Source organism: Epinephelus lanceolatus, chromosome 14 (assembly GCF_041903045.1).
Source record: "Epinephelus lanceolatus isolate andai-2023 chromosome 14, ASM4190304v1, whole genome shotgun sequence".
Classification (NCBI taxonomy): Eukaryota; Metazoa; Chordata; class Actinopteri; order Perciformes; family Serranidae; genus Epinephelus; species Epinephelus lanceolatus.
The window spans coordinates 40,242,823-40,257,330 of NC_135747.1; the positions used below are offsets into that span (position 1 = coordinate 40,242,823).

Sequence of the window (14,508 nt, forward strand, 5' to 3'; positions counted from 1 at the left end):
CAGTCCCTCCCTGCTCTCGCATTCGGAGAAAACGGCAAAACCAAACCCTCGGTGTAACCAACAGTGAGCTTTTTGATAAATGACTTGTTTCTTCCGTCCTCCTGTTTCTGTTTTTCCTCTCTGACACTCAATCTCTCCACTTCAATCTCCACTTTATTATTTTCTATCCCATCTTCATTTTCCATCTGACTTCCTCCACCTTTCCCATTTGCTGCCTTTCCACTCCATCTTAGCCGCACTGTGGCTTTGCAATTTCATTCCTCTTCCAGTTTTGCTTTAAAACCTGCTCGCTCGTCTCTTCACCTTTTTGTGAACAAACCTAAACCTCAGAGATTACAGACTGTGGGTGCTGATTTTGGCACTTTATCCAACATGTGAACTCCCTTTATTCTCCATAGCCTGGCTCCGAAACGACTCCCACATTCCCAAACAAGACCAAAATCTCCAGAGAGTGAGTGATCTACTGTTCAGTCAATTATTCCAAAAGCAGCAGCTCACCACACCCAGCCACAGAAGGAAGGGAGAGGAGGAAGTGAAGGGAAAAAAATGAGGAAGGAGGCCGGAGATGGTGGGAAAACAAAAATCCAGATCTGTGTACAAGAATGGCAAAGCAGAGAGCTTATCGCACATAATGGGCCTGACTGTCAGAGTCCTGCTCCAGAAATAGGATGTTGTTATTATTCCCGGCTCTACCTGCCACGCTGATCGCACTGCAAATAATTCAGAAGGGTCAGACGCTCGGCTGCAGAGCTGAGCGAGAGCTTCAATATGAAAATCTCCTCTTAGCACCAAGACACAACAAAAGTTCCACCTCTGTGGTCTCAGGCTTCAAGATGTTATAAAACCTGCAGTCGGTTTACTGTCCGTCTGCAACAAGAGGAGGAAGAGGAGGAGGAGAAGCACTGGAGGAAGTCAAACAGAAGCAGCAGGAGAGAAGCTTCAGTTATATTCTCATCATAGGAAACTGGAAATATTAAATAAGAGAAAACTGTGCACGCAGGTTTCAGCGTTTGGTCCTTTACTAACAAAGAAAATACACAATAAATGGCTTTTTTTAAAAACATATATTTAGCAATAAATGAATCAGTGCCATTACTGATGATAAACATCAACACTAACAACAGTTTTCAGACACAGCAGTGACTCTTGGGAGGGCACTCATTTCTGGTTGGTCTCTAATGCATATTTTAATAGGTAAAGCACTAATTACTCAATTAGTTTATTAGCTAGGATTATCTATGAATGCTGGCATGGTCTCGTTCAAAACAAAGCAGCTTTTCTTTCAACTTATTTTTTCAAAACAAAGCGTCTACAGTCATGCTCGCAGCTCTGTGAGGTTATATTTAGCCAAACAGAGCTTTGAGATAAATACTGGGGCTGTACCCGGCTCAGAGTTATGTCCGTCAAATCAGATTTGGCTGTTCAGTATGAATATTCACCTATTTGTCTATACGAGAGCTTGAGAGTTTAAATGGGGCTCAGCGGGACGTTCAGGGAGTTTATTAATATAATAAATAAGCTGATTGCGCTAACGACAGATAGGAGAAGTGCAATATTTTTTGCTGACACAAAATATCAAACAAAAGCCAGACTGTATCATACTAAGTCACAACTTCTGAACAGAAGGCAGAAGGTTAACATAGTATCAAAGCCTGCCAGAGCAAAGCCTCTCCTCGTCCAGGCAGCTGCCTCTGTGTCTGCAGCTGCCTGGACCAAAGAGCAGCATGAATCTTCCCTAGCAGTACACTGCATACCAACTGGCAAAAACAAACAAACAAAAAAAACCTGACTGCTCCACTTGAAGGAATCTCAGTCGACTGTGGGGTCTCCGACTGCTGACCTGAACCTCCGACTATCAGGGGGCCGCCCTAATAGATACTAACATCAACATGTTTACATGCTCACAATGACAATATGCTGATGTTTAGCAGATGTGCTCACCGTCAAACTTGGAAATCAGCACAAAACCCAAAATACAGTGGAGGCTATCTTGAAAAAACAAAATCCAAGGCAACTCTTCTCTGGTGCAAAAGTTAAAAGGCCTTTATTAAATGGCTAGTTCATGATAAACATTAAAATCACCAACATGTTTCGGCCATGCTCACTGGCCTTCATCAGGACATAAAGCTGCAGGGTTCACAGGTGGCCTAAATGCGGCGCTACTCAGACATGGGTGGAGCCAATCAGCACTCCATTTGCCAGACTGCAGGCATGTAAGCAAAACTCCATTTACACAATGCACTCGTAAATAGAAACCTGCATTATAGGGCCAGTAGGCAAACAATGAGAATATAACAAATATAATTAGAAAAAATCACAATAAACCATCAATAGGTCAAATTCTATACGGAGAACAAAAAAATATATATACATAGACTGCATTCAGAAGCAGAAGTAACATATGAAAAATAATAGAATATATACGTAAAACACAAAAAAGAGAGACAACCAAAATAAGAAAAAAGACACTAAATATATGCAAACAGATATACGAAGCAGGGAAGCTTTACATAGGAAGTATTAATTTACAAAAATGGAGTAAGGTCAAGGTCCTCATTAATTCCTGGATGCACAGTAGCTTTCAATTTGAAAATCCATTCCGCCTCTTTTTGATTGAGACGTTTCTGTCTATCCCCTCTTCTATCTGCCTCAGGGATGTGGTCAATACCCATAGCCAACAAAGAGGAGGGGTCATTGCCATGACGTTCTTTGAAATGTTTAGCCATAGGGTAGTCCAGGTTACCTATCCTGATCGCATACTTATGTTCTGCAAGTCTATCTTGTAACCTGCGTTTATTACGGCCAATGTAAAAGATTCAGCATATCTGACATTCAAGTTTGTAAATCACAAAGGTGGTTTTACAATTGATGAAATGATGAACACGATATGTTATATTTCTAACTTCAAAGGTTTTAGATTTAACAATATTATTACAATGAGGACAATGGCCACATCTGTAACAGCCCTTAAGTTCAGATTTGAGCCAGTTATTAGGACGTGCAGCTGGTAAATGACTATGAGACACTCTGTCTTTCAAAGTAGGTGCCCTCATAAAGGTCACAACAGGGGGTTCAGGGAAAATGTCCTTGAGACTGTTATAACATTCAATTATATTCCAATTTTTCTTAATGATATTTTTAATTTTGAAGGCTTCTGTGCTATATTTAGTTGTAAAAAACACACCTTTAGCTGCCTCCCTCACAGGTTTTCTTTGTAGCAAAACAGTGGAGGCTATACAGTGGAGGCTGCTGGACATACCACTGATTTATGAAGTACTGGACAAAATAAAATGTTGACCTGATGAAGAGTCAGAGGAACATCAAAGTTATAACACTTCATAAATGAAATTCAGTGACTAAACACATTTCATCAAAATCCATCCAGTGGTTTTTGGTAAATTTCATTCAAAAACACAAATTTAAAATCAGAGTCGGGAGGATTCATCCTCTGGAGACCCTGAATGGTCAATGTCAATCCATCCAACAGCTGGATATGGAATATTTGATATAGACTATTTATTTTTTTACCCATTGATGGGTAAAGATTAAAGATTTTATTTTAGGGATGCACCAATTTGTTGGCTTAACATTGGTATCAGCCGATATTCTCCTTACTGGCTGCCATCAACCGCAAATAAGGTGACATTCACCGATGGCAGCAGCTGATATTTTTCTGCTGTGTCACATCAATTTTGCACAGGCTGAAAAGCAGGGCTAACTAACTGCATACTGTTGCCTGGGGACATTAGAGAGCATGTCCGAGATCTTCCCAGGGACGCTGTTTGGATGGAAAGACGCAGTATTGGCACATCAGTGGGGCCACACTATTGTTTCCCTGTAATTAGTGTGAAAATCAACAGGAGGAAAGTTAGTTAACGTTAGCTGTTGGCAGCTGGTGGAACTAACTGCTGATGAAGGTTGCACTGGGTTACATCTTGATGAGTTCAAGCTTTATTAAGTAAAAATGTGTATTATTGAAGGTTAACACCTCATGATGTGTTCAATGTAATCTTGTAAAATGTAGTTTTTGGCAAGAAACTCGAATAAATACAGCTGTTTGAGGCAGAAATGTGTTGATTTCACAGCAATATAAACATTATTTTTTGTTATGTTTTTCATATGAAAGAAGTATATATCAAATGTGCATGATTAAATTTGTGCTCACTCAAAGGTAGTGTAATTACAGACCAGATGTCTTAAACACAGTTTCAGTTATTTTATATTTATATCATGAAGATTTCTTTGTTACCCTCCACAAAAAAGGGGTATAATAAAAACTAAATACAACAACAAAAAAAAACACCAGTATCGGCTCTCAGCCCAGAATTTCACAATCAGTCCACCCATTGTATGTTCAATATTTATAACATTTATATTTCTCTTTGTTATTAAGTTTACTCTTGCTTCTTAATGAAAAATGTCACGACTGAAGAAGTGCAGGATTGAAACCAAATGCAGACAAAGCAAGCAGACAGTCATTTATATAAAAGCGTACAGGCAGACAGGTACAGGTGAAGGTGACAGTAACAGAAGCCCAAAAGCAAAAACACAAAGCAAGAAAGCAACTTTCACAGACAGAGCACTGCTGAAAATGAAGCAGTGTATGTGCCGCTGGGCTGATGAGGGGAAATGGGAGGCAGGTGTTGTGAGTGGACAGGGAAGGTCTGAACACTGCAGGGCTGATGAGGGTAAAGTGGGAACAGGTGAGGAGGTGGGGGAGGAGGTCAGGTGACTGGGAGTCTGGAACTGCCCATTAAAATGTGCATTTGTTGCTGCAATCGTAAATCTCTACTGATAAGAGAATGAGCTCTGTGTGGAAATGTGCTGGAGGAAGAGTTACCTTTCACTGTAAAACCTGTATGTGCCTCAACATCATGTGGAAGGAGAGGTTACAGCAGGACACGTGCAGACGGAGAGAAACAAAAGGAAAGAGAAAGAGAGATCGGGTGGATTAGTTTTGTTTTGCATTTTTAATTTCTATGTAAATCCCCAAAGACATCTGCAGCAGCTTAAGACACAGAGCCAGAGATAGGGCGAACCTGTACAGGCCTGTCCTGTGACAGTCATTTCACAATGCTTTGTTGAAATAAAGTACAATCCTCATATTAAAAAACTGAGGAAACTTCCAGCGTCATGTGTCAGCTGCCCTGAGGTCACATCTCTGACTGACTCAGACCTTCTCAAGTCTGGACAATCCCTGCAATGTGGGATCTTTGGGCAGTTATGGGGGAAAACAAGTTGTGAAAAACAATACTAAAATATCATCTTTCAGTTGATATGTTGAACTTGTGAGCAAATAGTTTCTCCTTTCCACATCCAGCAGAGACAGAGCAACATGATTCATTAGGAGTCTTTATGTTTGTGTCACCTGATGAATGTCAGTCCAATATTCTCTCTTTAAACTCTGTTTTTGGTCTCCACCAACTCCTGTCCAGTGAGACATGTTAGATTTGTTTCCACTGAGTTATTGAGTTTATATTGTGACTTTGCTGTTTTAATATAACTGTTGCTGCTTTAGAAACAACATTTAGTTTGACAATATTCAGTTGTATTCTTGTTCTGAATTTATTCTTTTTTTTTTTAAATAATTCCTTGTAAATTTACAGTATTAGCTCTCTGAGAATCTTCTTCAGATACTAGCAAAAATTGGTATTGTAGCTGACATATCCCCAGTCAAATCAGAAATAGAATCAACCTGGGACTTTGTAAATTGATTCAGGAAATCAGTGGTAATACCCACCCTAGTGGAAGCATATAAGCGCAGTGCATGAAGGGGCCATGATGGAGGAGAAGCTCCTGGACCAACTGGTGGTACTCCCTGTGATGCACCATCTTTTTTCGGGTCTCATGTACCCACACAGATCTCTGTTTATCTGCTGACAGCCTCTCACCCTCAACCAGAGCTACAGACAGTACCCTCTGCCTCAACATGGCAGCAACTACACACTGATTACTGTCAAATAAATAAATGGATAAACAGTAGATTGATTACACAGGAAGGTTAGGGTAAGGAGGTGATGGGGTGGTTGCCTGGCAATGATAACAATTTCTTTTAATAGTGGCATTCAATTAAAAGAAATAAAAATAAAAAGGCAGTGCCCCTGCAAAAAACTTTCTGTGTGATCAGGGTTTAAGTCAGGACTGCGGCAAGGTCATTCCAGAACTTAATTCTAGCCTGATTTCACCATTATGATACCACTTTTTAAGTGTTGTGTTCAGGGTCAACTGCGTCCAACATTCTGGCTGATGATTTTAGGTTTTCCTTAAGAATGCGAAGGTAATCCTCCCTCTTTATAATTCCATTCACTTTCTGTAAAGCACCAGTTTCACTGGCAGCAAAACAGACCCAGAGCATAAACCACCACCATGCTTGAAGGTAGGTATTCCATTCTCTGGGTTAATGCTTCACCGTCTCTTCTCCAGACATACTTCTGGTCATTGTGGCCAAATAGCTTAAATTTTTGTTTCATCCGTTTTCTTTGTCAAAGTAGACAAAAACAAAGTAGTATGTGCTCTAATAATTTATCACAGAAACATAAGAGATGTAAATGACTGGAAATTCAAGACATGTTCTTTTTTAAGTGTATGTAAACTTCTAACCACAACTATGAATACAAATTCTCTCCCATCTCAGGTTCACAGATTGTTCACAGTATTGGTTTCTTCAACCTGTCACCAGTCACTGTTTGCTTTCCATTGTGGTTTGCTAAGCATGACAACACTTCCACGTGGACACATGCATTATACCTCCAGTCTGTGCAAGTACAAAAGAAAAACACACGGGAATGTGTCCGAACAATACCTGTGTATGTTCAAGTGAGTGCACCCTGGAGAATCATAATTCCAGCTCTCCAGAGGAGAAAACACACAGTTTCTGCAGCAAAGATTTGATTTCACAAAAAGAGACCAAATTTAGCATTTTTAGACTGAACTGCAGGTTTCATGCAGAGAAATCTGAACAAACACACAAAGCTCTGTGTTCTCACACTGTGGCAGCACGTGTGTTTAAATGTGGAAACCAGAGCACAAGAACATCTGAGTGAAATGTACCTGAATGATTAATCACTTAGTAATTACACTGACTATTAATCAAACTAATGAATGGTGTAAAATGTGCAGTGCAGCCGTGCACTGACAAACAGAAATCATGATCTGTTACCTAACAGAGAGCAACTGAGTGTTAGTGTGACAGTTAGCTGTGAATGTTCATATATGCAGAGGGCGTCTGGGTCAAGGAGGATTATGGGAAGGACATGGAAGTGGGACGGACTGCAGGCGCCTGCAGGTCCACAACTGGAGCTTCTGTTTAGTTTCTGAACAATGAGGCAGGAAACATCTGCAGGCCTGAGATCCAACAGACACAACCTGGATCCTTTCCATCACCTGCTGACAATGACAACAACACAAACTCTTCACAAACCAACAACACACACACACACCAGAGGGTCCACTCGGTTTCATATATGATGCACACACACAGATGTTATTACCTGGGAACAACCAGAATGAATACATGAGTGAAACTATTTTTAAAAAATCAATTAATCAGAGTCTGTTTCAGTCCGTTTTGCAGTGTTATGAATTCCTCTCTACACACGTCACTTTCAAGACTTATTACAACTCAAGTGCAGTGTCAAACATGATTAAAAGCAACAAAAGCTCCTCTGAAAAACACAAAGATCCGTCTACATAAAGACAGAAAACACTACATCATAAGATCTCTCACTGCTCACCTCAAAGGTCACAACAACATCAAAAACATTAAAATTCTGCAGCCAGATCAGATCATACTAATGGAACGGTAACGATCAGTGGATATGTTGCAGGGGTGAAGCAGAGGTTTCACTTCAGGCTCCACTTTGATGAGATCTGAGCTGAGATTTCACACACTGGCCTGTTAACAAGCTGTCTTGTCAGAGCTTTTAAACAAACTGCTCCAGAAAAGAGGAGCAGTTTACAGACAATTTTGCACAGACAGTCAATGATACAAACACATCTTTCAATAAACAATGTGAACTTTTCCATGACAGCGACACTGCAGTGTTGTTCTTCTTGGTCTTCATGTCTTCATTGTACTGCAGATTGTGGTGCTTTTCAAGTGGTTTATTGAGTTAGTTGTGTTGCTTTGCAGCACAAACAGTCTTGTGCGCTGTTTGCATATGATTTGTTCTCTCCTCCAAACAACAGATGATGGTGGTTGATGAATGCATGACTTTCAATTTGTTCGTCTGCAGTCACAACATTCAGGAAAGTTTTTCACAGGCTGCTGCTGCTGCTGCAGGGTGCACATGTAGCAGACAGCTCTTCAAAAGTGGAGGCAGGCTGTTAGTTTAAGGAGTGCTTGATTCAATATGCAGCAGAGTTTTCTGTGAGCAGAGCACGTGTTAGATGTCAATATTACAGTTGATCATGTTTACTTAACTGTAGGAAGCCAAAATCATGATCATGGCGAATATTCAATTAACTGTGAATGCAGATAAATAAAAAAGCTAATAAAAAGTCAAACACAGATGACTGCATGCTGGCCGATGCGTAACGCCTCTTTTTCTCTCCACACGTACTGGTTGCCTGCAAACAACCAAAGCTTGCTCAAACTTGATTGTTCAATACTACTCAGATGACAAACAGAAACTAGAACACATCCGATACCAAATCCTCTCCTGTTACCTGCATTTACATATACACACACGTATCTGTTTCTAGAAGTAGGTAGTTCACCAAGTAGCCCTGCGACTTGTCACTACCTTACAAAGCATCTAAAACCAAACATTACGATGCACATGATGTTCTACTTCTGTTGTTAATCCTGCAGTAAGAAAATTTTGCAGCAACATCCCTCTAATCAAATCTGCAATGTGTGGTCACTGTAAATCTGTCTTCTAACCAGCAGCAGCTAAGTCGAGGTTCAGTTATAGCTCGACTAGGCCTTTTAATTGGCCTACTGTCCTTGTCCCAGTACACAAGCACGGGAAGGGAATCAATTTATTGACCAAAGTATGTCTGACTCCACTGTGATAGGTGGAGATATGCCCCGTTTCAGCTTGTTAGTATTGGACCTTTTTCTGGTTGATCTATTACGTCACAGACCAAACAATGGACAAACAAGGTAGCTACGGTTAGCTAGCAGCTAACTGCTACCATGGTGGACAACTTTACAGCTATGACCTGTGACTTCTCGTCTGTCCAAAAATGCACAGCTCTAGATATAGATTTCTCCATGTTGTTACTGGCTTTAGTACAACTTAGGTCAGGCTAACATCTTTACATGTATTCTAAAAGTCTGGTTTTAGTCGGACTAACGTAAGACCTAGATTTTCTCTAATGTCATGTAAACATACTGAATGAGTGATTGTTCAGTCTGGAGAAAATGTCTGGCTTCACTCTCACCCTACATACATATACATACAGACACCTGAAGCAAAACTACAAGTCAAAGTGTTTATGAATGTTGTTTCCTTCCAGACTAAATGTGATGTCACAAGTAAAAGAAGAGAAGAAACAAAACTTTGTTGCTAAGAGATCCCCTAAGTGAGCAAGCTACAAAAACACCATCTGCTGAGGTTCATACCACTCTGCTGACACACACAGTCCTGACAAACACACTCTCACTCAAATACAGTATACACAACTGTGGCTTCACAGAGTGTGAGAGGTTCCTTGAGGAACATATTGTTGAAACATGCAGAAGGTTGATGACATGAAGTTAAAAGTGGAGTTAGGGCTGGGTGACATGGAAAAAGACAAATATCAGTATGTTTGATCAAATACTTTACGACAAAATTGTAGGTCTTTGAGGCACGCAAAGGCTGCCTCTCAAGCACAGCAAGGTCAGTGGATGAGACAGGAGGGAGTTGAGAGGAGAAAGTTCTATTGGAAGGAGCTGTGGGACAAGGAGGCACGTCCTGCCATCCCCTGGGAACCTCAGCCAAAGACCCTTTATGCCACATCTATCCATCTCCAGCAAACACGAAACATGTTCTGGCTGGCTGCAAGACAAGCCTGACACAAGTTCATTATACCTGGCAGCACAATCAGGTGCTTAAGTGTCTAGCAGCTACCCTGGAGACCAGATGGACATCCGTCAATGCTCCACCTCCTCCATCATTCCAATCCAAGGCCTGTACAGTAAAATCAGACACCAGCCAACTGGGAGGGGCACGAGACCAGAGGTTACTGGCAGATCTGAATCAGAGTTTGTACTCCTCATCTGCGATAGCCTCTACGCTTTGGTCCTCCTCACTGCGCCTCGTCTACATCATTCAGCTCACTGTGCCCTGGGAGCATGCTGTGGACGAGGCCTACGAGTGCAAGAGCCTTAAATACACCGAGCTGGTAGCTCACGCTGAGCAACGCGGCTAGAAATTTATCATGTTGATCTGTTCTGTACAACATCTACTGCACGTCTGTCCGTCCTGGAAGAGGGATCCCTCCTCAGTTGCTCTTCCTGAGGTTTCTACCATTTTTTCCCCATTAAAGGTTTTTTTGGGGAGTTTTTCCTTATCCACTGTGAGGGTCATAAGGACAGAGGGATGTCGTATGCTGTAAAGCCCTGTGAGGCAAACTGTGATTTGTGATATTGGGCTTTATAAATAAAATTGACTTGACACTTATAAACAGCTCCTGGAAGAAGATCAGCTCTGCACTCAGGGTTTCAGGTAAATAGGCCATGAAGCAGTGCTTGTTAAGGTTGCTTGGCAACCTTAGATGCAACCTACCACCACGCTCTTGAAAGCTGGCTCAAAAAAGGCACATAAGTAATGCCCAGCCCCTGACCTTTCATTTTCCAAGCAGTTAAAGAAGCGGCATGTGTACGGGCCCTAAGAGGAGGGACACTACTTGAGCCCTGAAATGCCACTAACAACAGCACAGCTCAGGGGATTAAAAGTGGAGGAAGGCAAACCTGGGATGCCAGGGAGGCCTCTCACGGTGTTGTGGGCCTGTCATTGAAACACCAGTGAAGAAGGGTACCCACCTGATGACCCCAATGAAGCTTTTGACAACCCTCTGCCCCTAGCATGGCTCCAAGTATCACTCACAATGTCTTGCCTCATCAAATGAGGGAGTAGGGAAAGGTAGAGTGTACAGCCCAGTCCGGCAGGGGAGAGCTCGCACAGACGTCACTCCTTGGCTCTGCCTTCCCTATGCTCCTTCTTAATTTTCTATCTACCTCACCTTAACCCTTTGTCTCCCACTCTGAAACCCCCAGACGGTACTATCACTACCACTCATAGCCTCAAGTATGTGCATGAAAGGATTGTAACATCTAATCCTAAACTGAACTAACTAGGGTTGACTATTGGTGCTTCAAAAAATTAATTACACTATGATATTTTTGATAAACAATCCTCAGTAATGTGAATATAATGACAAAGTGGTTAAAGGCAAATTATTTTGGTAAGTTTAGAAAATTACATCACAATCCAGGAAAAGAAAACAGAGACAGGGTTTCCTGGTGGCTTTCTGGGTTTTAGATACTGAGTGTGTAATTACAACGTCCATGCTTCAAGTCTGGAATGGACCTTTGCAGGACTTCCCCAGTCTCTCTCTTCCTTCATTCACTGTCTGATAAATGGACAGATAATGGTTCAATCTTCCAAAATCCCCCAGAAATAATAACTGAAGGAGTAAAAGTCAAATAGAAATATTGTGTAACTGTTGTCATATTTTGAAATGTTGAACAAGATGAAAAGTGAAAAGGAAAAGCATGCAGTGTTATCAAACAGAGGAAACACTCTGCTCCTCCTTCATTTTGTTTTGAATGAAGACTCTGAGAGACACGCAGCCATCAGGCAGTTGGCACGGTGACACGTGATGATAAATCTCAACCTGTACTGCTGAGATTCACACTGAGACCTCGGGCTTGTTACTGCCTGCTGCTACTAACCTCTCTGTTGGTGTGCACTCTTCCTGTGAACAACTGATTATCATTTGCACACATGATAAATAATCACCTGAGGCAAAAAGCACAAACGCTGAGCCTTGGAGTCAAAGTGTCACATCCAAGCTGCACACACATTGCTCTGCTTTATAAAACATCTGCAGCCATTGTTCACATATTCAACACGCTAATATCTATTGTTTTGATATTCTGTAGACAAATGCACAGGCGTCACTGACCAGCCTGTGAAGCAGAATACACAACAGATGGAAATGAAAAATCTATATTTGCAACAAATCCACTGTATCTGGTACATGCACTGCTGCTGACCCCCTTCCTCCACCCACAATCAAAGCAGACCACAATGGATTCAGACATTTGAGCACAAAGAAAGCGACCACAGCGCTTTTGATTTGCCTCTCTTTCTTCTAAAAATAGACGTCCGTCCATGTCAAATGACACACCGGCAAATCATGAAAGATTGTCTTCTGTGACAGAGAAACGAGAGGAAGACGAGGATTTCATCTGACAGTCTTTAGACTCACTCAGCTTTACTCTGAGGCCCACACACAAGACAAAATCCACTTTTAGGAGGACAAAAACCCCCAAACATCAGACGTTTGCACATGGAACAAACAGCATATTTGTGCTGGTTAAACAAAGCGTCCTCGTGATTTCAAATTTGCTGGACTGCTGCGTGCTTTGTGCCCGCAGCAACCAGTAGTTTAGGTGTAATCCTGGCAGGAACACAGACCTATATTCAGACATGAATTGTACAGAACTCCCTCAAAGGCCATATTTTCACTCACCACCTTTTATTATGTTCTTTTTCATACTGCAGTTTCTCCATCTATAAATGGTTCTAACTAGTGTTTACAACCTCGCGTAAATTACAGTGTTTCGGCTCCGTGTTACTTCAGCTGTAGTACGTCCGTGACCTCTGACAGAGACTCCCAGCAGGATCATGTGCTGGCAGAGAAACTAAGTCGAGGAGCAGCAGGGAAGCTGAACACCACTCTGAGAGAGCGTAGTATTTCAGGCGCAGAGAATAATAATGAAAATGCAAAGGTTTATGTAGCATTATAGGTCATACGTGTGTGTCAGACTGGCTATGATGAGGGTGTTCAGTGTGTTTAGACATCTCAGGATGAGAATGGCTGCCCTGAATGCCTGAGGCGACAATGAAAACCCACATTTCCGTGACAGAAGATGCACAAGCGAGTGCCTGAGAGAGTTTGTTAGCGCACTTAAAGCGAACACAGCTCAGCACTTTGTCCTCTCTGAAGAAAAGCTGAATGTACTGAAAAAAAAAGAAAGGAAAGCATGAGGCATGAACGGGCCTGTTCATCTGCTGCGGACACATCTGTTCTTTTATTAGAAAAGCACGAGTCAAATCCAAACTAATGGCTGACAGGGCTGAAGTCTGATATTCTAATTACAGTAGAACACTGTGGAAAAGAAACTTCTGTCATTGCTGAATGTGGGTTGCTCTGTTTTTAAGATACTCAGTAACAGTATACAGTATTGGTTATTGATGAAAAATGACGTACACATATTGCGCACTAGGACTGCACGATATATTGTTCCAGCATCGACACTGGCATTGCAAGATATGCTATGTCATGTAACTTAAATGTACTCAAACACTTCATGCTACAACTTTTTTACTGCTTGATACAAAAGGTCTCAGACGTAGACACACACCACAGAACGCCACAGGACATCTTTTCTACCTGTGGCCATCAAACTGTGTAACTCCTCCCCCGTCTGCAGGGAGGAGAGCTGAAACAAAGGACAGTGAAAACAATATTCACCTACATCAGTTGCACTATTACTTTATATGGTGTACATTACTACTTTTCAATATCTCGTTCATTATCAGGCACAGTCTGCTTTTCTCCACCATTTAAGTTCATTTTTAGTGACTGTTGTACTCATTAAATTCCTATTGTTACTCTGTTAGGAACTGGTTTTGCTTTGCTCCTTGTATATTTGTATATTTTGCCAGATGTTTAATACTCTATTGTCTCTAAAATTGGGCCCAGTGAGTGACCCTGACCCGGGGAAACCACTGTTTGTTACTAGTTGTTAGCGTTGCATTGTGGTTACGGTACATAGTATTACTGTAACTGAAGCGTTCCCTGGCTCAAGAATTTCCTTGGGGTTAAATAAAGTTCTGTTGAATTGAACTGAAAAGACAGGCTACATGTGCATGTGACATAGTCTGGTGATGTTATTTTTTGGGAAGTGTGTGTAGACTAGTAACCGGGCCACAGGCACAGTGAAGCACATGCTTTGTCCAAGTTACAGTAGTCAGTAGTCTGCAGCTTTTTTTAAATCAAATCCATCATATACATCAATATAAATAACGTCAGTGTTTTCCAATATCCTGCAGCCTTAATTCAAATTAAAGCAGAACACGTTCTGGAAAAGAAACTTCTATCATTGCTGCATAATGAGAAAGGTTATGCTTTGTTTGCTCTGCCTTTAAGATGCTCACTAACAGTTCATAATATTGGTACAGTAATTTCTCAAATGACTTCATACTGCAAATATAAATGTATGGGGCTGTTTCATAAAGTTGTTCCACTGCACTGTTTTGTCCCCGTGGGCGTTGATTCATATGTACA

At 41.4% G+C, this 14,508-nt stretch overlaps 1 protein-coding gene across 1 annotated transcript in view; it reads right to left on the reverse strand.

The window, feature by feature from the left end:
- Positions 1 to 14,508, reverse strand: part of LOC117251521 (SH3 domain-binding protein 4) — a 63,789-nt gene that overhangs the window by 14,858 nt on the left and 34,423 nt on the right. The gene's annotated exons all lie outside the window — the stretch shown is intronic.